This window comes from Haemaphysalis longicornis, unplaced genomic scaffold (assembly GCF_048455015.1).
Source record: "Haemaphysalis longicornis isolate Haplotype H1 unplaced genomic scaffold, Haemaphysalis longicornis Haplotype H1 scaffold_8, whole genome shotgun sequence".
NCBI classification, from domain to species: Eukaryota; Metazoa; Arthropoda; class Arachnida; order Ixodida; family Ixodidae; genus Haemaphysalis; species Haemaphysalis longicornis.
The window spans coordinates 89,846,414-89,873,440 of record NW_027526445.1 but is presented as its reverse complement, the minus strand read 5'-3'; the positions used below and the strand labels follow the sequence as shown (position 1 = coordinate 89,873,440).

The window sequence follows — 27,027 nt, the reverse complement described above, 5'->3', positions numbered from 1 at the left end:
TAAGAAAAGACACACACGACGGTGGTCGACGATGAGCAAGAAGAAACCAAATCATCGTCGTCGGAACGCGCGCGCTGGTGCCGAACTGTCGCTCTCGAGCGCTTTTAGGTTATACCCTTCGCTCGGTTTATTTCTGGATGCCATAGCATTCAAATTATTATTTGAATTCGGGTCTACTCGTTTGCCTAATGAGGCTTTCATTACGTTAGGCGTTTTTTACTCGTGCTCTTTCACTGGCCTTTTGTTTTGGAGCAAACAACAACCACTTGCTGGTGGTGGCTGATAGGTTGCCCTAAATGTTGAGAAGAATTAAACCAAAATAGCTGAGATCCTCCCACTCACTTTGGATACTACTGCAACTACTATTTCCTGATCGCAGGTAGGCTGAATATCTTTGCAATTAAATTTTCTTGAGGTGCACGGTTTTAGGGCCATATAAAGACACCTGCCACAAAATGAGTACAAGGCAGTCCAAAGCTGGGAATGACATTGCCTTGGCCTGCACCAGGAGCGACATTGGGCAAAAAGGTTAACAAATCTACATCTCGCAATGCAGCATATGCAAAATATTGTCGCCCGCCTCAAGCCGTACCACTCCCCTGATTCACCTTCCACATTGTAGCCGCACAGCACCGAGTCGGTGCTTATCCTGCGGGGGAGCTATGCTGCGTGGCACTTATTAGAGAAATCAGCTGGCCAGACACTCGACTTGCAAAGGGCGCAATCCCCCAAAGTGGGCATGTGCCGTGGTTGTGCGGCAGCCTGGCTATCAGTCGAGGAAGAAGAAGACGCTCTGGTGGACTAGCGTGTGCACGAGCTGAAAGACCTAGCTGCCTGTCCGAATTTGCCTTCCTAATTATCTGCCAATAAAGACACATTCCTTTACTTGTGAATAAGCGTTTTCCTTGCTCTGCAACAATATAAGGGCATGGGGAGATGAAGCACGTGTTCTTGTGCCGTGCTGAGGTGGCACTTAGGCAACGAACATGACTGGTAGGCAGACGAATCATCACGAAAAGAAGTTGCTCTCCAAATCAAACATAATGCACGCAGTCTGCATTTGATACATGCTCAATTTGGCGGTATGCAACAGGCTTTGTTTGCTGCAGAGGTTGGGTGACAACTTTGTATTACGTGGTATTAGTGATAGGTCCCCTCCAATTAAAAATTGGTTATCAGCTTTGTTACCACTTTGGTGTTACGTTTGTACTTTAACGCTAAACATACAAGAGACACCAACTTCTGCGAAAATAAGGTTGCTACATTGGGCAGAACGTTTTGCTAAAAATACCAATGTTACGATTGCATTTTTTTTTCAAGCTGCTCATGCCTAAATGCTGAAGCGCTGAAAGTGACTACGCAGAAAGTTTGTCATTCTGCGGTTTCGTCATCTAAGCGCAGAAATATAAAAAAATAAGATGTAAAAGGGGAAAGCGTGTCACTCGTGTTCAATACATCAACGCCCCGCATCAGGATTTTGCAGTTACGGCCAACACTCGCTCGCTCTAATGCTCTTTTTCTGACTTCACGAAAAGTGCCTTCTATACTGCGAACACAACAATACCGCGAGACGCTTCTAGGGCATCTTTCCATTATGCACGACTGGGAAACGAGACTGCGCTAAACAATTATGACGACACATCGGTACAGATAGATTATTACGGCAAATCAGTATCGAGTCGCCAGTATGAGCAGTGCGGAATATTCTAAGTGTTTGCATTAGCTGCTGTTGTCATTCCTGTTGTAAGATGTTTCCCTGTTATATCTATATTTCAGCACTTTATCCCATGTTCTCTTGCTGGTGTGTATTCGTCTACGTGCTCTGTTAATCCGTTCAAGATAGCATCGCAAAAACAATTTTAATGCCGGCACCGTTAAGTGAAATTGAAATTGCGCTGGGGGGTACACAGCTTCATGAAAAGAAGGGAGCCAGCGGAGCGGACGGGGCGGAAACTAAGAAGGAATGTGCAAGGAGTACTCTACTTATCTTTCCGTCCCGTCTACAGCACTGCCGCTGTTTTTCTAAGGCACGTTTCAGACTACCCAAGCGAAAACGTACAACGTGCATGCCTTTGCAGTATGCCTTTGCAACGTGCAGTATTTCAGAGAAATACTGGCCTTTGCATGCGTTGCAGCATGCCTTTGCAACGTGCAGTATTTCAGAGAAATACTGGCCAAACTATTAAAGCATCATTCGTAATGTTGTTGAGAGGCATAATACTCACGAGGGAAAGGAGGTGACCAAGGTGACTATTGTCGGCGTGCTGTCGACCTGGTGAAATCTTGAAGACGAATTGAATTCACAACAGAATTCACATGGCTGCACCCAGTCTTCCTTAATTCACATTTGTAACACTAGTCATTTGAATAGGGAGTGGGCATGTGGGAGTGTGAGTGGGCAGTAGGGAGTGGACATGTGACAGCAGCTGTGAAGATGCCGTTGGTTAAGCCCTTACTGTTTTCATAGATACTGGCTGTCTCGTCTCCATGGCCGAGAACCGTTTTATGACTGACCCCGGAATCAACACCACAGCCTGGCAACGTCGTGCCTTCTTGGACAACCCCGGTGACCAGTTGCTATCTTCCACACGAGCACTAGGCGCGGTCGTGCGTGGACACGGCTCCACTGCGCAACCACCGCATCACAGCCACCAGGGGATTCAGATTGCATAAATAGCCAGAATGAACACGTTACCATCAGTGGGCTTGTGACAGCAGCAGTGACGATGCCGTTGGTTATGCCCTTCCTGTTTTTATTACAGGTTAGTTGCTCACATTTCTTGCATTGAAAACAAAAAAAAGCAACCGTTGTCTGCAGCTTGTCCCGTGCCCCCATGTGCTTTTCATGGTTTGCACTGACTGTGTTCAAGCTATGGAATTGCCAATTATGTCCCGCGATATAGAAATAAACCCTGGCCCTGCTAAACTGGCACCCTAGATTACCAACACCGAAGTTCTAGAAGCTATGAAATCCCTCGAAGGTACGAGAGAATCACGCCACGCCGAAGCAATGTCGTCGCTAAATGAAGTGCGAGCAGGCCAGAAATGGCTCGAAGATCGAGTACAGATGTGACGGAGAGATTAGCAGCGGTTGAGAACAAGGTATCCACCCTGGAACGCCTTTCTGACGACGCTGACACTCGCCGCACAGAAGCTGAAATAGTCAACTACGAAAATTCGGCTGGGTTGTCTCGGCTCGATGATTTAAAAGACAGGGAACGTGGGGACAATTCGATTTTTAACGGCATCGATGATAGTCAATAAGATACATGGGCGTCAGCTGACGAAAAAGTATGGGAGCTTTTGACCACCACATTTTCTGAACAAGTGCGCTGTGATGGCATTTCTCGGGCACACAAATTAGGCTCCTTTGTCGAGGACAAGTGCCGTCCTATATTTGCGAAGTTTGGGTCGTCCAAAAAAAGACCAAAATTTATCATCATCGTCATCATCATCATCAGCCTTTCTACGGCCACTGCAGGGCAAAGACCTCTCACAATATTCTCCAATTACCTCGGTCATGTGCCAACTGTGACCAATTTATCCCCGCAAACTTCTTAATCTCATATGCCCATCTAACTATCTACCGCCCCCTGCAACGCTAGCCTTCTCTAGGGATCCACTCTGTTACCCTTAATGACCAGCGGTTACCTTGCCTTCGCATTACATGCCCTGCCCACCTCCATTTCTTCTCCTTAATCCTTACTAATATGTCCTTAACACGTGTTTGTTCCCTGACCCACTCCGCTCTCTTCTTGTCCCTTAATGTTACACCTATCATTTTACGCTCCATTGCCCGCTGAGTCGTTCTCAATTTAAGTTGAACCCTTTTAGTGAGCCTCCAAGTTTCTGCCCCGTAGGTGAGTACCGGTAAGGTACAGCTGTCATACACTGTCTTCTTCAGCGACAATGGTAGGCTGCAATTCCTTATCTGAGAATGCCTGCCATATGCACCCCACCACATTCTGATCCTTATAATTATCTCTGCCTCATGGTTGGGATCTGGGGTGACAACTTGGCCTGAGTAGATATATTCGCTTACCACTTCCACTGCCTCGCCACCTATCTCAAACCGCTGTGCTGTCCCGAGGTTATTGATCATTACTTTAGTTTTCTGCATATTCATTTTCAGGCCCACGGTTTTACTCTGTTCGTCCAGTGCGGAAAGCATGCCCTGCAATTCGTCCCCCGAGTTACTTAGCAAGCAATGTAATCAGCAAATCTGAGTTTGCTGAGGTATTCTCCATTAACCCTTACTCCCACCTGTTTCCAATCCAACGTTCTGAATACTTCTTGTAAACATGCTGTGAATAACATTGGGGAGTTTGTGTCTCCTTGTCTGACACCCTTCTTTAAAGGTATTTTGCTGCTCTCCTTATGAAGCATGATGGTAGCTGTGGACCCATTGTAGATATCCTCTAGTATTCTTATTAAATGCTCATCTACCCCCTGTTTCCATAATGCCTAAATGACTGCTAGGGTTTCGACCGAGTCAAATGCTTTCTCATAATCTATGAAGGCTATATATAGGGGTTCAGTATACTCAGCGCACTTCTCTATCACCTGATTGTTCGCGTGAATATGGTTCATTGTTGAATAACCTTTACGGAGCCCTGCTTGTTCTTTAAATTGACTGATATCTAAGGTTGCAGAAATTCTGTTAGCGATTACCTTCGCAAGTACCTTGTACATGACTGACCGTAAGCTGATCGGCCTGTAATTTTTCAAGTGCTTCATGTCACCTTTCTTAGAGATTAGGATGATCTTCGCGTTGTTCCAAGATTCCGGTACCATTGCGGTCATTAGGCATTGTGTATATAGCTTTGCAATTTTTTCCAGTAATATTTCTCCGCCATCCTTCAAGAGGTCTGCTGTTATCTGATCCTCACCAGGTGCTTTGCCCCCTTTCATTTCTTTCAAAGCCTTCCCTACTTCTTCGGTCGTTACTGGTCGTATGTCTATCTCATCTGAGCTACTGTCTGGATCGGCATTATTCTGGATGTCCCTGCTATTGTACAGATCCATGTAGAACTCGGCCACTGTGACTATTTTATCCCTATTTGTGATGATATTGCCTTGCTTATCTTTACGTGCATATATCTGATTTTTCCCCACGCCAAGACGCCTCTTCACAGCTTTCAGGCTACCTCTGTTCTTTACAGGGTATTCGATCCTCTCCATATTATACTTCCGTATGTCAGCTGTCTTACGCTTATAATTAACTTCAAAAGCTCCGCTAGTTCTATTCTGTCAGCTGCAGTAGAGATTGTCATAGTTTGCCGTTTCCTAATTAGATCTTTCGTCTCCTGTGAAAGTTTGCCAGTATCCTGTCTAGCCATAGTGCCCCCGACTTCTACTGCACACTCCGTGATAATAAGTGTAAGGTTGTCGCTGGCTTCCTGTGTCCTAAGCTCGGCTCCCTCGTAAAGAGCTAAATATCGGTTCTGCGGCGCGATCCTGAATTCTTCTACTTTACGTCTGATTGTTAGCTCATTTATGGGCTTCTTTCGTACTAGCTTGTTGCGGTCCCTCCTCAGATTAGCCTAAATCGAGACCTTACCATACGATGGCCACTACACCTTACCCTTTCGAGCACTTCCACATCCTTCACAACACCAGGGTTATCGCATATTATGAAGTCTATTTCATTTTTATGGTGCCATGCGGGCTCCTCCACGTCCACTTCCGGCTCTCCCGTTTACAGAAGAAGGTATTCATTATGCGTAGGTTATTCCGTTCTGCAAACTCGACTAGTAGTTCCCCCGTGCTATTTCTACAGCCCAGACCATAGTTCCCAACTGCCTTGTCTCCAGCCCGATTCTTGCCTACTTTACATTGAAGTCCCTCATAACTACGGTATACTGGATTTTTACTTTAGCCATTGCCGATTCCACATCTTCATAGAAGCGTTCCACTGCTTGGTCGTCGTTGCTGGATGTGGGTGCGTAACCCTTCCTCACCTTGAGCTTGTACCTCGTATTGAGCCTAATTACAAGAGCTGCTGCCCTTTAGTTAATGTTATAGTATTCTTTTATGTAGCCAGCTATGCTTCTATTGACTAGAAATCCCACTTACAGTTCTCTTGTGTCCTCTAGACCTCGGTAACATAAGACGTGTTCATTTTTCAGCACCGTGAAGGCTTCCCCGGCTCTCCTAACCTCGCAAAGCCCTATTACACCCCATTTAATTCCCTCTAATTCTGCGAACGACACCTCGAGACTCGCTTCACTAGATAAGGTTCGCGCGTTAAACGTTGCCAGGTCCAGATTCCATTGGCGGCCTGTCCAGCGGAGAATTTTATCCCAAACAGATAAACGAAAGGGCACCCGTATCACAATCCAGGAAGATTTTTAAAGCCACTCGCACTCGCGCAAAAAGCTTCATGATTTCGGCAAGGCCACAGGGAAACAATACTGCTTCCGTTATAATAACCTTGCATCGGCAAACAGTGTTATGTTTATTGCAGTGTAACCCATAGCTTCTGCAAAATTGGGACGTACAGTGCCACTCTCCCCACTAGCGATAGAGCATGCATTATTCCAGCCAACTCTCGGTTATGCACCCAACCGCTACCTAGCAATCCTCAGCCGTCCAGACGATACCCACACGCGACCATTCTTTTCTATTTACCAACATTAGAAGTTTGATGATTAAATGTGGTGAGTTATCATCCGCGATAGACGCATGCTCAGCCGATGGTGTGCTCACCAAAACTTGGCTGCATGAACATGTGTACAATAAGAATCAGCTGAATTACAAAAAAAAAAGATTACACTGCATACACGCACGACAAAACTGGGCGAAAAGGAGGTGGCATTCTTTTTGTGTATCCAATGAAATTGTTTTCCATGACGTCTGCAAGGCATCGCTTCTAGAATTTCTTTGTGTTTGTATCCAGATGGATTGCGCAGATTTCTTGCTCTGTGCAGGCTACCATCCGCCGAACAGTTCACATACTTTTTGTGATGATTTCTACGATTGCTTAAACAAAGTGGGTTTTAAACTTCCAAAAGCCCCTTTGTTTGTTTTACGTTATTTTAACTTTCCGACAATTTCGTGGAACGAGCCATTTCCTGTAACAATCAGTGGTTCTAAAGAATGACCAAGTTTTATTGATGCTTGCTCTGTATTTTACTTAAGTCAACTTGTTAAAGGACCCACTCGCATTACCCAGTCGTCTTCCAGCACCCTTGATACTTTACTGACCACTGTTCCAAATCTGTTTCATCTTTTACTTTTTTGCCTGCTTTGAGTGAGCACTTGGTTGCTTATTTCACTGTACCGTCAGCCTCTCCGTGCCCAGCCAAACAGTTTAAACAAAAATCAGAATACGTTAAAGCTGATTTCCGAGCAATAAATAGGGGACTGCAAGCTTTTATAGAATAATATCTTCCTGAAGTTCTTGAGCGTCCTCTAACTGTTAATTGGTCTTTATTGACAAACCAGGTTCAATGGCTGTCTGATAGGTGCATACCGCTCAGACGAATATCCTGTCCTAAACGCCAACAGTTGTACAACGTCTCACTAAAAGGACAACATAATAAGAACCGTATTTTCCGCCGCTGTAGGCTGTCAGGATCTGCTGACAGGTAGTCGGCTTTGCGCGTGTCGCGTCAGAATATAAAAAAAGGCTCTTTCTCGTGCAAAAACCGAGCTTCATCAGCAAACGCTCCCATCCCTCTTGTCGTCTGATCCCCGCACCTTCTCGACCGCAGTTAATATGAGCAGATCTAAAGATGTAAATTGCAAAACACCTGACTGGACACTTGTTCATGCGAGCAGTGCTGCGTGCTGCTCAAAAATGCGTGTTTTTATCTGTTACTAAAACAATTCCTACTTCTTCTCCTGTTAAAGGAAGCCTAAATCTTAAGCCAATGGAACCAATTTTTATTGACTGTGGTGGGATTCTCAAGCTAATACAGGGGGCTAAAATTTCTTCATCTTCTGGGAGTGATGGGTTTATTTATGTTTCTCAAAAGTACCTATGTGAACTCCTCATTTATCCTTTCTTATGTTTTTTCACAGTCATTGCACTTTTTCTTACTACACCACGACTGGAAGGGTGGAAAGGTGATTCCAGTACCCTAGTCTGATGACTTCTTCGCTCCTTTTAACTATCGACCCATCTATCTTACATCGATCTCGTGCAAACTACTCGAACACATCATTTACACTAACTTCGTAAGTTTTCAGGAATCTAATTCATTTTTTTACAGTCTACCAATACGGTTTTCGCCAAAATTATTCGCGTGAAACTCAATTGACCACCTTCACTAATGATCTTTGTTCTTTGTTGTAGGTTGCGTGAGTAATCGATTGCATTTTCATTGATTTCGCGAAGGCATTTGACTGCGCCTCCTATCCACTAATACTTTATAAACTTAGCCAACTTAGCATTGACCCTAACATTTTAAGATAGATTGAATGTTTTCTGCAAAATTGCTTCAAATATGTAGCTACCGATGATAACGAATCTCCTGACTGTCTTGTTAAGTCTGGTGTCCCTCAGGAATCAGTATTGGTGCCTCTCCTCTTCGTAATTTATATTAATGATCTCCCTGATACCATAACCTCATCAATAAGCCTTTTCGCTGACGATTGTGTTATATACAGAAACATATCTGCACCTTCTGACACCTCAAAATTTCAAAGCGACTTTAGTACAATTTCAGCCTGGTGCAACACCTGGGTAATGAAACTAAACGTCCACAAGTGCAAATATATGAGGTTAACACCAACAATCAAGCACACCCCTGTAAACACATATTTCCTTAACGGTCCCCCTCTTTCATCGGTCACCACCTACAAATACCTAAGCGTTAAGACTTTAGATAACCTTTCGTGGCACCCGCACATTGAATACATTAGCAATAATGCTAACCGCATGGTCCGCTTCCTACCCCGTAATTCCTCTCGAGCTCCCACTCTAATAAAACTGTAGCCTTGTATGGCCGAATATCGAATATGCCTCTTCTGTATGGGATCCACATCCCACGAATCTCTTCTCAACACTTGAAGCTATCCAAAATTGGGCCGGTCGTTTCATTCTTACTAAATATTCACGGTCATTCAGTGTCACTAACATGAAACAAATAGTACAACTGCCTGATCTTGCAACCCGTCTTATAATATCCCCATATGTGTTTTCCATAAAATATTTTACACCAATCAAACCTTAGAAAAATCTCTTTTTCCAGTTCCACCATTCGTGTCATCACGCATTGATCATTCGTTAAACGTTGGTGTGCCAAACGCCCAAACAAACCGCTGCCTGAACTCATTTGTTCCAATAACAAGCTTGCAGTGGAACAACCTTCCAGCCTGTATCGTCTCCATCAGCGACGCTGCGCACTTCAAGTCGACAGTCAGCAATCACTTTCTGTGACCACCTTACTGTTTTCCTTTCTCTTGTTGTTTAATATTGTACCCCTCCTCTCTGTAATGCCTCACCGAATTGAGAGTAAATAAACGAAATGAAGTGAAAGTTCCGGCTAACCTACAGTTAGGCGTTTAAACTTAACTGCGCGGAGCACACTTGACAGGTGAGTTCGACGTTCATGAACACTGGATTGGATTCCCTTATATGGTCTGCTTTTAGAGAATGGACGCTTTATATCGTGCTCAACACAACATATCAAACAATAAACCCTTCATATGTTCAAACAATAGCGTTAGCACACATTTTGTGTACTTTATATAGTTGTTATTTGAACAACGGCAGGCATTCTTGCCCTACTTTGGGTATAATAGGAATAATGAAGCAAACGATGCTCATAGCAGATAGAAATAAAAGAATAATATTAGCCGGGATCCTCCAGCCGTACATAAAGCCAGTTCATTATAGAGCATTTACTCATTAATATAAAACAAATAAGATGCCTTATTTGCTCAAATTTTGCATTGCAAATACGACTTACCAAGTAAACACCTATGGCGCAAAGTTCAAACAGGTGATATGCTTGATATCTCAAGACTATAGATGTGCATAATTTTCAGTAGAAAACATAGCGCATAAAACGGACGTCTTACTTTAAAAACCAATACTAGACATGTGCATTTTCTATCCCAGCAGCTTATTCAGCCTCGCGAAGGATCGGAACCGAAGCACAGGGTATTTTTGTGTTTAGGGAAGTGCGCTTTCGTCATTATCGGCTCGTTTCTTCAGAATTTGGGACATACAGGTGTATGACGCTTAAGAATGTATGACACTTGAGAATGGAGGAACAAAAGAAAAAAATTTGCAAGATTTTGGCGAAAAATACTTGAACACACCTATATTTTGTGGCAGCTTAGACATATACTAAACCACGTGAAATGCCCTTACACAATTAATGGTGTGCGTGTCATCTTTTGATAACTTGCCATAAAATGTTTGCTTCACCTCTTGAATAAGCAAATACTGCAGTTTGTGTTCCAATATATTTTAATATTGGGAATAAGCTGAACAGTGGTCCACAGTTAGAAAACTTTAAAACACGCATGGAAAAATTTCAAGTGTAACGAGCTTTCCAAAGTCGTGCTATAAATCCCGATGCTCCAGCAGTAGGACAGAAACGCTGACGACAGGAACAAACTTCAACAAATTTAAAGTGCTTTAAATATATAAAACTCAAACCTAAGTTCCAACCTTAAAGGGTGGCCAATTTTTAAATTCATTCATATGCTTTTGAAACCGGGTAGTTCACCTGCCTTCTAAACCCGTGGGTTCGGCTGGGTGTTGCTAGAAGTCCTTCTAAAACATGGCATATCAGATTTTATTACCAGAAAACATCTTATATGCTTTATATTTTTTTTGTTTTAACTAAAATTTCGAATCTTTTAACTGCAGAGCTGCTTAGGCTGTGGATTGCGGCACACACAAAGAGAGAAGTGTCAAGAAAATGCCTAGCGCCCGTAGGTGTGGACTTCACAAACAGCGTCAGATGTCGCCAAAGCTTGCACGTGGGCTTGCGCCACGTGAGGAGTTCGGAAAAAAAGCAAATACAAAATACTGAGCGCAGAAAATATGAACCCATGTGAGCGTGGGTATCGTGAAGAGCACCCGTAATTTTCCACGCTTGCGCGTGAGCTTACAACACGTGAGGACCTGCCGAAGAAAGAAAAATACCGAGAGCACGTGAGCGTGCACCGTGTGTCGAACGCCTGACATCATCCAACTTCCTCTTCCAGAACCCCTGACGGACTGTACCGTGTAATGTGAGTGCGGCCATCTGCGCTTAGAACACCCAGGATGTCATGGACCATGATGGTAGCTCGATCTCTTCTATCTCCTCCGAGTCCCTCAGCACTGTGATTTACAAGTATTTCAACAGAGCCACACCGCCTACAGCAGAAGAGGAGAAATTTGAACTTGTTCAATCAAAATGGTGGCGTCGAGCCTCAAGCATGTCTCTTGCTACTCCAGACAACACTTTGAATGCGACTCCCCCAAAACATTAGTTCACTGTGTATCTGGAGTGCGTGGATGGCACCAGAATAATCCAAATTATAGGCTGTAACAACTCGCTATCAATACAAGAAACACGGTGGCTACGGAACACCTTCTGGAGATAACTGCCATCGGAGACATACGTGTGCGAACCTACAAGCCCCGCCCAGAGAACTGTGCTCGTTGAGTCATCAGAGGAGTGCCACAGGACAATTCTTCATTCTGAACTTCATGACAACTTGCGGCAGCGAACCCTATTACAATCAGCGCGCTATTTGAGAACCTCGGAGGTAGTGCAAATTGTATTTGTTACTGACACGAGACCTGACTACGTAATCATGAGCTGCACCTGATAGCAAGTGTACGACTATTCGGCAATACCGACACAGTGCACTCGCTGTCAGCGCTTTGGCCACATCGCAGCGACATGTACCAGCAAGGTGCGTTGCACGCGCTGTGGGGAGATAATTACCTTGCGGCATGTACGTCTGCTGAAAAGCTATGTGCAATGTATGGCAATACTCACTAAGCCCATCTCGCTTACATTCCAACGCACCATCAAGTGGAATGCATATATAGGTACAAGAGAGAGAACAAGCTGGACTACGAGGCTGGGAAAGCGGCGGTCTTCCCTAAAAATTAATCTGGGCAGTGAAACGCGAGCAAGGTTCGCACAAAAAACCCAAGTCAGCCACTGTCTGAGGACATGAAGTTTGACATTATTGACTTTGCGTCGCTCCAAATGCAGTCGTCATAGTAAGTACCTGAAAGTCCGGCTCGGCCCGCAGGCCCACAGCAGCATGCCTGAAAACACTCAAAGCAAATACGCATGGGTCGGTCGAATAGAGAGCCGTCGACCAACCCAAGCTCCTCTCAGTTCACGCTCATTGAAGCTGTGCGTTCAATCCTACCGCCCTTTTCGTCTATTTTCGCGCAAGTTATTTTAACCCTTCTAAATGCTATTACTCCGTGCTCACGGGAATGGCTGTAAATGATCTCGAGAGTACCGAATCAGTGCGTATGCAAACTTTCCAAATAGGGCAACTGTGGTTCAGTGGAATACCTGTGGTGTGTGGTCCCGCTTGTCCGACCTCCGGCAGATAGTTAACAAGCATAAATTCCCGGTCATTTCCATGTCAGAATCCCGCCGGCGATCGGATATTCGTCTGTTGGTGTGACAGTGCATCACTATTCGACGAGCTGTGACCAGAGTAGAGTGCTACTCAGAATTCGTGAGGACTTGAACATTGTGCTTCCCAATATCGCTCAAGACTCACCCATGGAATTCATTGCAGCAACAGTAAAGCATGGCCGTGCAACCTTCACCATAGTAACCGGGCACGTCCCACCGAGGGCAAAATTCAACACGAAGCACCTGGAGACATTTTGCCCACTCTAGCTGCCCCGGAATTGCCCAAAGGTGACTTAATCGCACACCACCTGCATTGGGGCAGCATGAAGACTACGTCACGGAGAAGCAGTTTACACCGCGTTGTCAGCGAAGCGGACCTGGACGTGTTAAAAATTGTATGCCCCACATTTTTTCGCGGCAAAACTTCAAGTGTGTTCAATTTCACTATGGCCTCTGCTTCCCTGCTGTCGTCCATGTCCTGGCATTTCGATATTTAAAGATGTGGTGTCGACCACGTGCCTACATACACAATATTTGAAGGAATTTGTTGAGGAACGTCTAACAGGAAGGGACACTGTGTGAGCTGGAACACCTACCAAAACCTATTAGAAGATAATGCTGGGGCCTTATCAACAAGCAAGCGAGGAGCTCGCCGTTGCCATTGGTCGGGCCAAATCAGAATCAACACGGCAAAGTCTACTTCCCAGGCCATGGTCTACATTGGATGGTGACTATGAACAACTTCGCGCTATTCGCTGGAGAGCCGAGCACCGGGCCACAAAAACCCTACTGCAGGCGACATTCCAGCTTCCAGGCGCGCTCATAAGCGCGTTCAGAAGCACATTACGGGGCTTTCCAAAAAACCGGTGGTCCCAGTTTTGTTCAAGATTAGATCTACGCAAGCCACTGACAAGCATATGGTAGGTGTTCCGCAACCTGAGACCCCAACCCAGTCAGGTTCCCTCATTTTCTTCAGCAGCCCTCAAGCGCGAAGTCAGTGAACTCGATGTTGCAGAAGAATTTAGCATAAAAATCAGCCCTCCCCAGAGACCTTCAGGGATTGCCGGGAAGTTGACCGAGTGACCGAGTGTGTAAATGGATGATCCTTTTAACATCATTGAGCTATCTAGGGCGTTAAAATCGGTATATTTGTCCACCTCGCCTGGGACTTCTAATTAGCTATTCGGCTCTGCGGCATCTCGGCAACACAGCTCTTCAGCAGTTGTTCAGTAGACATAAACTGTTACCAACCAGTTACTATATTAGGCTGCGTTGGTAAGGTAATGTAAAAAACACTACTACGGCGTCTTGCCTGGGACCTCAAAAACAGGAATGTCTACCCGCCAGGGATGTCAGTATTAAAGCAAGGAAGGAGCAGCATTAACATTGTGATCTCCTTTGTTAGAGATGTTGGGCACAAAAGGCTGCGAAATGGTTTACCATTGCTGTCTTGCTAGGTACAAAGGCCCGATTGGGCATTGTTACCCACGAATCGATTCGAAAGGAGGTGGTGTTTGTAGAACTGCGAGGCCGAATGCAATCCTGGATAAGTGATTATCTAAATGATCGGTATGACTAAATGACAACCAAATACGGTGACACGAAATGGCATGCCATCAAGCAAGATGTCCCACAAGGTGGTGTATAGAGCCCGAAACGGTTCAGTATATCCGCATCACAAAATGTATCCGCTTCCGCATCACAAAAGTATTACCTACGGGAGTTAACATCTCGCTGTATGCTGATGACATCTGCGTCTGGGCTTCGGGCAGGAACCGCAGAAACATACGAAAAAAGTGCAAATGGCTCCGTTCGTAATTTGAAAATACCTGAGCTGCTGCGGGCTGCTTTTGTATCCTGAGAAGTGCCCTGCCAAGCCACTCGCCAAGCGCGATGTACCTCGGTACCAATTGGAGATAAATGGCAGGCAGATACCCACTGTTTGCAGTAACAAATTTCTAGGCATTAAAATTCACCTTTCGTTTTCTTGGGCTCCCCTGATCAGGCGGCTAAAGGAGTGACTCCTTTCATTCGTTCACGTTTTGCGAATGATGACAGGAAGCACCTGGCGCTGCTCAGTGCCAGTACTCTTGCGACTCTACAAAGCGCTTTTCCTAGGCATCTTTTCATATAGCCTTCCGGCATTACATGCTGTGTCTAGGCCGATCTTGAAGGTTCTGGAAACCTTGCATGGTCGAGCACTGAATATGCCTGGGCCTTCCAAAATGCACCTCCATGATGGGAACCTGATGTGAGGCACGGTGCTTTTCTGCGGCAACTTTACATTCACAAGAATTGCTCCGTAATGGCCTTCCAAGTGTATTTCGATGCTATGCCCATCCACTGGCAGCCGCTTCTGCATCTCGCGTGGTGCACGTCCTGCCGTCTAAAAACCTCCGACTCAAGATGCCTCCTACTTACTATGGTTGTACGCTACATGGGTTGTGGGCACCACTGTACCTGGAATAGGAAAATAGTCGTTTATGCCCGCATCTGCCCTGACCTATTTTGTATTGGAGCATATGCAAACCGTTATCTAGACCACATTGAAATGGACACGGATGGATCTGTGACTTCGGCCTCTTCGGCAATCGGCGTATTGATTCCGTCAGCGGGACCGTCCATTTAAGAAAAGCTCAGCCACATAACATCCTACAGCCCCGTTGAGCTAGTAGCTTTCAGAGCAGCCCTTTACATAAGCGGAAGACCTGTTCGGCGGTGGGTAATTGTTTCCGATTCTTGGCCAGCCTTGCAACTACTAAATGGGACACCTGATTGTCACAATAAACTTTTGTCTGCTATATGAATGAAATATTTTTATGTGGGTGGTTGAAACACATGAACTTTTCCTTCAGTGAATGGCACGTCCTTCTGGTATAACGGGCAGCAAGATCTCGGATGTGGGCGCCAGAGAAGCCCATGACCTCAGCTTAAACATTGGAATGCCGTTTTCCAAAATGAATATCAAATCGGCTGCAATGAACCAAGGATGGCAACGTAAGCTGTTATGCGCGTCTTCATGCTATAAACCCTCAGCGCGATTTCCGACATCCGTGGGTTGTGCCAAAACGCGCTGAAGGCGTGCTACACCGGCTGCGACTTAACGTTGCAAACACCCGAAGCTTGTTAAACCTGGGCAGCATCGAGGCGCCATTGTGTACAGTGTGCTCTACTACCGGAAACATCGGGCACGTTTTCAGCCACTGCCCACGTTATACCAGTCAACGGGCAACAGCATTGAAGGCACTTGTGCGACTACGACGCGGAGGTCCTCTAGAACTCTCACACTTCCTTTGACCCTGGTGAAATCGTGATGAGGCAGAGCTGGACCAAAAAACTCTGGTTACTTTTCCTGCGGAAACACGGTTAAAAGAGGTTTTGTGAACCCTCAGAACAAATTTATTTTATATAGGTGTGCATTTCCCACCCCCTACCTTTCTTTCTTTCCTTTTCATTCTCTCTCTATTTTCCGCTGTCACCTCACTGCATTCGCTTCATGTGAAGTAGCAAGCCTAGCCGTTAGTGGGGCTGACCACTTCAGCTTTCAAAAAAGGCGTTCTTGGTCTACCTCTCTCTCTTCCGAGAGTTCGTGGCTGGATCGCTCGCCTGCTATTCTGGTCGCCATTTCACGCACACGCGCGCCTCAAGTGAAGAGCACCGAACAGCTCTCGCTACAGACGCCGAGTTCGCGACCTCGGTTGCCCCCTCTTCGCGAGTATGCTAGCACGGCCACGTGGTTAACTATGTTAAAGCCAGCGGACAAAACTACCCGGGCCTGCCTCTCATGAAGATATTTCAGCAGCAAGTTCGGAAACTCATGCCAGCTACCACAGCGGGATCTCATACAAAGGGAGAAAGGCCACCAGCCCTCCTGTTGCTCCACCCTTGCATCATTGGTACAAGCTACGACAATGTTTTCGTGAACATATTCGGTTGCACATTGACTCCAGCAATTTAAAAGGACAGCATTTCTATTTTTATTATGCAGGTGAAAACTACAAGATATAATGGTGGTTTTACTAAAGAAAAACTACTATGAGCGTGAAATTTCCTTGAGGCGTATGTGGAGTGTATTTAATATTTTGGGGGTACCATGTTTACCTTTCAAAACAAAGAGCAATCGTGTATTTAAAAACTGGCAGATTCGCGTACCATACCCCTTATCATCATCACCAGCCTATCTACACCCACTGCAGGGCAAAGGCCTCTCCCATTATTCTCCCATTATCTCGGTCCTGTGACAACTGTGACCAATTTATCCCCGCAAACTTCTTGATCTCATCTGCCCATCTAACTTTCTGCCGCCCCTTGCAACGCTTGCCTTCTCTAGGGATCCACTCTGTTACCCTTAAAGACCAGCGGTTATCTTGCCTTCGCATTACATGCCCTGCCCACGTCCATTTCGTTTTCTTAATTTCTACTAATATGTCTTTAACACAAGTTTGCTAACTGACCCACTCCGCTCTCTTCTTGTCCCTTAATGCTACACCTATCATTTTCCGCTCCATTGCCCGCTGAGTCGTTCTCAATTTAAGTTGAACCCTCTTAGTGAGCCTCCAAGTTTGTGCCCCGCAAGGGGAGTACCGGTAAGATGCAGCTGTCATACACTTTCTTCTTCAGCGACAATGGTAGGCTGCTATTCATTATCTGAGAATGTCTGCCACATGCACCCCACCCCATTCTGATCCTTCTAATTATCTCTGCCTCATGGTTGCGATCTGGGGTCACAGCTTGGCCTAAGTAGATATATTCGCTTACCACTTCCACTGCCTCGCCACCTATCTCAAACTGCTGTGCTGTTCCGAGGTTATCGATCATTACTTTAGTTTTCTCCATATTAATTTTCAGGCCCACGGTTCTACCCTGTTCGCCCAGTGCGGAAAGCATGCTTTGCAATTCGTTCCCCGATTTACTTAGCAAGGCAACGTCATCAGCAAATCTGAGGTTACTGAGGTATTCTCCATTAACCCTTACTCCCACCTGTTCCCAATTCAACGTTCTGAATACTTCTTGTAAGCATGCTGTGAATAACATTGGAGAGATTGTGTCTCCTTGTCTGACACCCTTCCTTATAGGTATTTTACTGCTCTCCCTACGGAGGATGATGGTAGCTGTAGACCCATTGTAGATATCCTCTAGCATTCTTACATAATGCTCATGTACCCCCTGGTTCCGTAATGCCTGAATGACTGCTAGGGTTTCGACCGAGTCAAATGCTTTCTCATAGTTTATAAAGGCTATATATAGGGGTTCAGTATACTCAGCGCACTTCTCTATCACCTGATTCATCGCGTGAGTATGGTCCATTGTTGAATAACCTTTACGGAACCCTGCTTGTTCTTTAGGTTGACTGGAATCTAAGGTTGCAAAGATTCGGTTAGCGATTACCTTCTTAAATACCTTTTAGACGACTGACTGTAAGCTGATGGGCCTGTAATTTTTCAAGTCCTGCATGTCGCCTTTCTTATGCATTAGGACGATGTTCGCGTTCTTCCAAGATTCCGGTACCATTGCGGTCATTAGGCATTGCGTATACAGGTTTACCAGTTTTTCAAATACAATTTCTCCGCCATCCTTCAAGAGGTCTGCTGTTATCTGATCCTCACCAGGTGCTTTGCCCCCTTTCATTTCTTTCAAAGCCTTCCTTACTTCTTCGGTCGTTACTGGTGGGATGTCTATCTCCTCTGAGTTACTGTCTCGTTCGGAATTATCCTGTATGTCCCGGCTACTGTACAGATCCCTATCGAAATCGAACTCCTAGGCCCCTTTGACTATTTTATCTCTATTTGTGATCACATTGCCTTGCTTATCCTTAAGTGCATACATCTGATTTTTCCCCACGCCAAGACGCCTCTTCACTGCTTTCAGGCTACCTCCGTTCTTTATACCATATCCGATCCTCTCAATATTACACTTCCGTATGTCAGCTGTCTTACGCCTATTGAATTACTTCGACAGCTCGGCTAGTTCTATTCTGTCAGCTGCCGTAGAGATTCTCATGTTTTGTCGTTTCCTGATTAGATCTTCGTCTGCTGTGAAAGTTTACCAGTATCCTGTCTAGCCTTGGTGTCCCCGACTTCTACTGCACGCTCCGTGATAATGCGTGTAAGGTTATCGCTGGCTTCCTGTGTCGTAAGCTCGGCTTCCTCGTTAAGGGCGGAATGTCGGTTCTGCAGCGCGATCCTGAATTCTTCTACTTCACGTCTTACTGCTAGCTCATTTATCGGCTTCTTTCGTGCCAGCTTCTTGCGGTCCCTCCTGAAATGTAGCCTAATTCGAGATCCTACTATACGGTGGTCACTACACCTTACCCTTCCAAACACTTCCACATCCTGCACAACGCCAGGGTTATCGCATAATATGAAATCTATTTCATTTTTCTGCTCCCCATTCGGGCTCCTTCAGGTCCACTTCCGACTCTCCCATTTACAGAAGAAGGTGTTCATTATGCGTAGGTTATTCCGTTCTGAAAACTCAGTTCCCCCGCTATTTCTACAGCCCAAACCATAGTTCCCAACTGCCTTGTCTCCAGCCTGATTAGTGCCTACTTTAGGATATAAGTGCCCCATAACTACGGTATACTGTGTTTTTACTTTAGCCATTGCCGATTCCGGATCTTCATAGAGGCGTTCCACTACTTGATCGTCGTGGCTGGATGTGGGCGCGTAGCCCTGCACCACCTTGCGCTTGTACCTCTTATTGAGCCTAATTACAAGACCTTCTGCCCTTTCGTTAATGCTATAGTATTCGTCTATGTTGCCAGCTATGCTTTCATTGAATAGAAATCCCACTCCCAGTTCACTGCTGTCCTCTAGACCACGGTAACATAGGACGTGTCCATTTTTCAGCACCGTAAAGGCTTCGCCTGCCCTGCTAACCTCGCTAAGCCCTATTACATCCCATTTAAGGCCCTCTAATTCCTCGAACAACACCTCGAGACTTGCTTCCCTAGATGGGGTTCGCGCGTTAAACGTTGCCAGGTTCAGATTCCATTGGCGGCCCGTCCGGATCCAGGGATTCTTAGCACCCTCTGCTGCATCACAGGTCTGACCGCCGCCGTGGTCAGTTGCTTCGCAGCCGCTGGGGACTGGGGGCCGAGGGTTAATTGGCGTATTCATGGGAGGTTGTGGCTGTTACTACACCAGGGTGGCAAATCCTGCTCTGGTGAGGGAGTGCATTAACGGCAATGGTCGCCGGGGTCAGGCCGCACCCCAAGCCCCTTTGTGAAATTCTATCAATACGCGGATTTTGTTTTTTAATCCGGTGGGAATTGTCCGGCACCGGGATTCAAACCACGGTCCTTCTGCACGCGAGGCGGTTGTTCTACCTCTACGCCATCGCTGCAACTCCTACGTTGCAACCCCTACGCTGCAACCCCTGCGACCATACCCCTACGTAAGATTAAAAATTAAAAAGTACGACTGCATGGAGTATGAAACTAACGTATAACCGATGTAGCTAGAATAAATGTAACTGATATAGACATGAATAAATTAAAAAAATGGAATGCCAGGAATTTCTGACTACGCCAGCAAAATGTGTCTCAATACAGTCCGCAAATAAAGTAAAGGCAACATCTGGAGTACCTCTTTACAAAGTCTAAATAACGCCCGAATATTAGGTATGTACCAGAACATATAGATAACCCCAACCATATCTTGTACAAAGCTTTTATGTACTTTTGATGACTAATAGATATACTGCGGGGACATAAACCTTCAGGTCTTATTGGGATGTGGCAAAGATGTTAGTGGCTTGCAGGGCATGGCCCGACATAGAAAACTGAGCTTGTGGTTTGCTCTCTTAAAATGTCGCTAAAAAACAGCCGGTGCAGAATTGTTCACCTTCTTTTATGAACTGTTCATTAGGAGTGCTATGTTACCCACTTCGCCTGATACTGCGAGCATTCTGCCGTCGTAAATAGCCAAATTCTTACATGCCTTTAAACGTCCTCTTCTGTATGTCGTTTCCTGAAGCATAGCCGAATTGTACGCACAATAGTCGCTTGTTTTCTTTATGTTGGTCAATTTTCAGAGCTCCGTCACTTCAATCAAACACATCATAGTACAAAATTTGGTATACTACTTGACCAGACTGCGAACTTTTCTTCATTAGTTTGGTGTTTTTTTGCCACATCCTGCTTTTAGTATTTCTTGTGGTTGCTCGGTGATTTCCTTTGTTAGGCTGTCAGTCAGTATGTCACATCGCATTCATTTTCGACAGATTCTCCTTTTGAGGATGTTCCTTCTATGCACATAACAATTCTGACATCGCTGATAAGAATTGGGCCTGGCAAATTCTCGTCCTGCACACAACTTAGCTTATTAGCTTAAATCAAGTAAAATAAATTTTTTATATCAATCCGGCTTCTGGTGCCCATTTTCTCTTATTTTCTTTGTGGAAGAACGTGTTCTTTAGCCTCACATCAATCTCCGCTGCAAATCAAAGCAGTGTATTTCTTTGAATGTTGCGACAATGTATTCCAACGTTCCCACTGACCTTTCTCGTACACTCATATAACCTAATTTGTGTTAAAGTCACGTATCCCAATCGGAAGGTGCGTGGTTCGCTTTTTATTTCTTGATACTCCGTTTTCGTAGAATGTGGCCACAGCCTCATTATCGTAGCCAGCTCTTTGTCCAGGGGCATAAAATATCTTCAACTTGTATGGCTAATTTATTGTAATTAGCACGACTCCGACTTTTTAAATAATACTGACGATCTCTCCCAGGTTCATATCTATCTCCCTATGTACTAAGATTCATACACTCTGATCTTCCTATTCTTTGGGGCCTACGTAGCAGAAAATATGCCACGTAGTGAAATCCATGATACTTCCTACTGTTTTCCTGATATCACTTGGCACATTGAAAATAGATAGTCCCCCCAACCTGCTCTCAAACAGCTTTCCTTTCACTAACTGCAAGAGCTGCGCAATGCCTGGAAATATATGTACAGAGATGGTAATTACAATCTCAATCTCCGCAGCTGCTGTGTTCATTCCGTTACAATTTTGCGAAAGTGGATTCCGTGGTGCCCGTGTGGAAAGCTCCAGGGCTACCTGACTTTCAGCCGTCCTTGACGGTCTTCAATAAATCATTGAAACTATTTACCAATAGAGGTCATTTTTTTACTCGAAAGGCTGCCTGCAAAACACGCCAACACCCTTGTGCTACTGTACTTTTCATCAATTGATGGAGAAAATTTCATAAATATTTCCCCACGCCGTCATAAACAGCCGTATTATTTTATTTTCGTGCAAACAAAATCACTGCGGAATCACCGGCAATGTTGTAGATGATGCAGCCGTCCGCACAGTCAATGACAGTCAAGGCACCATCTTGCTCCTACTCTAAGACTGATGGAGCTGCCGGGCCGCACAATGACAGTGAAAGCATCATAGTGCTTCTATTCTCAATGACCTCTACAATGACGAGGACCCTTCACTCCTGAGCAGTGTTCCTTGTGGGCAGTCTCAATCACAGTCTACTTTACTTGGGCAGAATGTGGTCGGGAACGGCTTTCACGAACGCTTACGCCTTCCTCATAATGATAGCCAGTAGCACCTACGGTGACGCCGCGGGTTTGAAGACGCAATCTAGCACGTGTTTGAGTTCCTGCCCACCGTATGAACGGGAAAGACGTGCGTTGGCCTCCTAGCTGAGCCAACCGTACAATTACCCGCTAATAGTAGAGACCATCTTCGGACATTAATCTCTACCGCCGACCTTTCACCAGGGAACATAGCCTTTCTACGCTTCTTTTGCGACATAATCTTAGACGTAGAACTGTAGGAAAAAGCGACTAAAGTGCGAGCGCATCTCTCCTCCTCCCGAACACTTTACGCGGGCTCTCTTTTTGAACAGCTGAACATCCCCCCCCCCCCCCCAGTACCCGATAGGAAACAGAGGTCTATACCTGAAGAACCCCTCGGGCTTCACATTCGCCTGTATTATCTTCTGCCTGCGTGATATCTCAACTAACGTCTCATAGATTTGCCAATAATATAGCTAAGCTTCGTAAGCCAGACAAATGTTGCACTCTGACCTTCGCGAAGTTTATGCTGCAGAACCGCTAAGTATAGACCCTGTGATTCTAAGCGCCCTCGGCTGAACAGCTGGCATGAACGTATCCGTAGTCAGGTGCTCTACATATCGCAGGGACTGATAACCAAGAGTTTGGTTGACGCCACTTTTATAATGGCGTCAGAAAATATCAGAAGTTCTGGTTGTTCGACCTTTTTTGGCAAATTGCATGTAAATCGCACAGATATTTACTGCAGATATGTAATTCGTGAAGCTCTAAGCCTCTTCTGCAATATTCAGGTGCAAGAAACTAGAAAGTGAAGTCCGCTTCACTTCTTCTTTCTACTACACAGTAACGCCAGAAATCTGTACGTTTTTAGATTATTGTGCTCGGCACTCGCAACATTGTAGCATAAGTTATGGCATACTCTGAGCCGTTGCAGCCTCCTATTTATCGCATAATATTTACCGCCTAATACATATAAATATTGGGACCGCAGATTAACGCAGCTGAAAAATAGTTAGTTGAAGAGCAGGAATACACTTCTTTAAGCTTCCATTCCCGAATCCCCGTGCGATCGTTGAGAGAATGCCCCAATAAAAAATACCACGGTATACGAAGTTTCTCTACTGCCACGGCAAAGTAGATGAGGCGGCACCTGGCGGATGATGTAATAGTGTTTGCACTCACTCCACGCCCACACAAGTCCAGAATGGCCCTGGGAAATAGCGGCATGAGCGCCTGCGCAGTTTCTTTTTGCCAACCGATGCGTCCGACATTATGTGTCCCAACTACTCGTGGCACTTTGAGCCGTCACCAGGACGTGGAGCTTCCTCTCAAGTCTTCTCGTCAAACTAAAACTGAAGAATGAATACCATATAAAGAAATCCTCTGTTATCTTCAGCTGCCTACGAATGAATATTTATAAAGTTGCGAGGATTCTGCCAAATTTTAAAGCGAGTTTCTCTAGAATACCTGCTAACTTTCGATCTTACCATAAAATAGTTGATTCACGAAAAGGTATCGACATACTGCGCGCGTTGACAATATTAGGATCGACAGAACGAAGATTTTATTTAAGGTAACGCAAATATTTTGTCGCACTACATTTCAGAAGACTTTTCATAAAAGTTCTGTTGACTTCGTTGAGGAAGGTAATTTGTCCTTGCTCTCCATAACGTTCCAAGGAACATTCTGATGCAGAAAATCATCTACGCTCAAACGCATCAGTAAACTTAAATACAACGTCACCGAATGTCCATCAGTGAACGTCATATGGTAGATGATGAACATTCTACCGTACGTTCTTTACGCGGAATAACATTTTTAACACAGTGCGATCTCGGGGCGTTGTTTTATCTTGCAGTATTAACGTCAAGAAGTTGACGTCCTCACAATATTTACCGCATAAGCATGAACTGCCCTTTGCTTATAATTTTGCTTTTAGGCGTTTGCAATAAATCCCACCTCGTCAGTTTACGGAAAGCGGAAAATATGCCACAAAAAAGATATATGTATGCTGAGCTGCCAAAAAATTTCAAAGTAAACACGTCACTATAAATTTTTTGGAGACGGAAGCCTCGAGCAATGCAGCATTTGTAAGAGCAGAACTATTCAAACTTGGGCGCAGTTCATTTGCGTTATCAAAAAGTGGGGCTAGTGGCTGGGGCTGGAAAAATCGGCGAGCTGGGGGTCTATCAGCGTTTTCCCCACACTGACAGCGGATTCCAGTAGGGAGAAAGCAGAAACAACAAATCGATGAACGGTCTTTGTACGGTGAGCTGCATCCCAAGTATGTCATCCTCCACATTCACGGCCAACCGATTCAAACCGCTAACGTCCCCTTCTTGCGACGCTCCCAGGGCTTACCTGTCCACGAATTTCGCCCCGGAAGGCTCAAGCTGCAATTACATAACCATCAGATGGTTAGCACAACGTCCTCCAGCCCTAGCTCTTTCTGGGCAGCACTGTAGTGACCAGCGCGTCATGGGTCAGCCGCCGCGAACACGTTGATGACGAAAGCAGGAGCTGTCCACGAGGGGCAAGCATACGCGCAGTGATGTACGACGCCAGGCCCGCGTCACCAGCATCACGTCCATGTTCGCTCGATATTGTGTTTTGTTACTACACTGCGAGAAGGTCCCCCCGTGCGCCTTACGCCGGGAGAGGTTTTAGCGCTATAGCGGTATTAGGCCCATGTTTCGATTTCACCGTGGCTCCTAGCCATCCGCTATCATCCGTGTTCATCAGGCGTCCACGAAAATACCTCACTGCTGCCAACCGAAAGCTATGAATTAGGCAGCAAGTTTCGAGGGCTCCCTGAATGTGTAAAGAGGCACAATGGTAACAGAACTTTGGAAAGAAGGCGGCCTGATACCAACGATACAACGCCTGAGAAAACCCAGATACAACGCCTGATACGAACGAAAGGACACGCGTTTTTAGCACGCGCTGCTCCTTTGGGCTGAAGTTTGTTCTATGCACAGTCGGTAGTAGCATGCCCGTCAGATACGGTAGCCAGCCTTGTCCACAACTTAAGGTATCATAGCAAAACGTGTTCACACGAGAACATAAAAATACTAATTTCCGGTAATCTATGTACCGCGGCTACACCTTGCCTACGAGGCACACCATAGCGGGTGTCTCCGGAAGAATTTATATCATTCTAGTATCTTAACGCGCGCTGCAATATTGACGCATTGGCGGTTTCGCTCTCTGCTTCAGTCAGAAAAACAGCCGCCGCGGCCGGAATGAAACACGCGTAATTGGGATCAATTGCTCAACACCTTACCCACAGGGGTACCTCGGTGTCCATTCCAGAAGAACTTATGCGTTCTTCAACATTGCGCGACCTAACTAACGCCGGTCGGCAGTAATAAAGGAAGGCGTAGAATAAAAGGCTAAAAGAGCCTCAACAAAGCCCACTATATATAGTCTAATCCCGTAAGTCTCCAAAATACCTTCCATGGTTTCATGGGTCCGTATCCGCTGCAACCTCCGTTTGGCGAGCGACCGATGACGTCACGTGGGCAAGCTCAAATTTACCGTAAATGTAGGCACGGCTGTCCTCCCCAAGAACGGTCGAGTATAAAGGCTCGGCGTTGCTCTAGAGACAAGGCGTAGTGCCAACCTCACATTCTCTAAAAAGAAAACTTTAATCTATTGCCACAAACAAAACACCAAACCAAGAGAAGAGCAAGAAAAAGAGAAAAAGGAATGATAAGACTAGTGCAACCAGTGATCATGATCCAGTTATTGCAGCGCTTACCGTGCCACGTATTTACCCGCACAGAAGACCACCACGGTAACAGAAATAAACTTGCATACACGGGTCTAGAAGAAAGTGAAGGCCCTGCTCTCGATGCAGGGATAAAATGACATTATTCCTTGCTAATAGACTCGGAATGCACAGGCCAAGAGCGGGTGAAGTTCCATTGGAAAATGCTTCACCCTGTAGTTCCCCAACATAAGTTGTTGGTTATAATCACCATGTATATGTCCTTAACATATCTTTTTCCAAGGCATATCAAGAACGCCTAAAAATTACGATGCTATCACCAACAAAGTGGAAAGAAACATAAAATTGGCAGGAGACATCGTCCCCCCCCCCCCCCCCCCCACCGGCACTCACGGCCCCACCCCACTTTTAAAAGAAACTTGTGTACGCCATGATAGACATGGCACCGATTCAGCGACCCCGCACAAAAACTCTCTTCCGCCAATAATATGGATCCAATCGCGGTGATATGGCAGTATAAAGTTCATTCCGGGAAAGTTCGAATACCTTGAGGCCACAGTATACAGCGACTACGGGGTGCACAAATTGCACCACGACACAATTGTGGTAGTTGACTACTCTGGAACTCTTTCTGACTGAATTACCGTACAATACACAAGAACAAACAAGTGGAAGTTGGTGTCATTATCTTGGCAATCCGAGTAGTGGCAGTATAAAATTGAACTGCAACATCATTACAGACCCTCAAAGGGCAATATGCTGTTTCCTGCAGGCATAATGTGTGAGCGGTTAAGAGCATTATCCCTGTCCACAAAAGAAAAGTTAAAAATGTCACTTGGGCACCCGGACCCATTGGTTTGGAAGATAGGGGCGCACTGACCGAAATGCAAATAAACTCACATACCGTGTTCCTTGTGTCCACGGCTACCACACTATCGTCCTCGAAAAACGTTAAGAACGAATACTCAACTTATCCAGGTTATTTCCCTTTGCTACAACGATGTTTAAATGCCGAAGTATTACGAACTCTGTGGACGAAAAACCAACACAAGTATCTGAAAATATGGGTCCTAAAGGGTTCTGCGGGATCATCAGGCATTAACCTAAAACTGCGCTAAAATAGGAGAAACATACACCTTCGTGCACGCAACCTAGCCATGTGCACGGGTATGGTTAGGATTGAAAAACTGAAACAAACAACAC

General features: G+C 45.5%; 1 pseudogene; it reads left to right on the top strand.

The window, feature by feature from the left end:
• The first annotated feature begins 2,380 nt into the window (after nt 1-2,380).
• Nucleotides 2,381-9,385, top strand: LOC144148378 (uncharacterized; annotated as a pseudogene).
• The last annotated feature ends 17,642 nt before the right edge of the window (nt 9,386-27,027 follow it).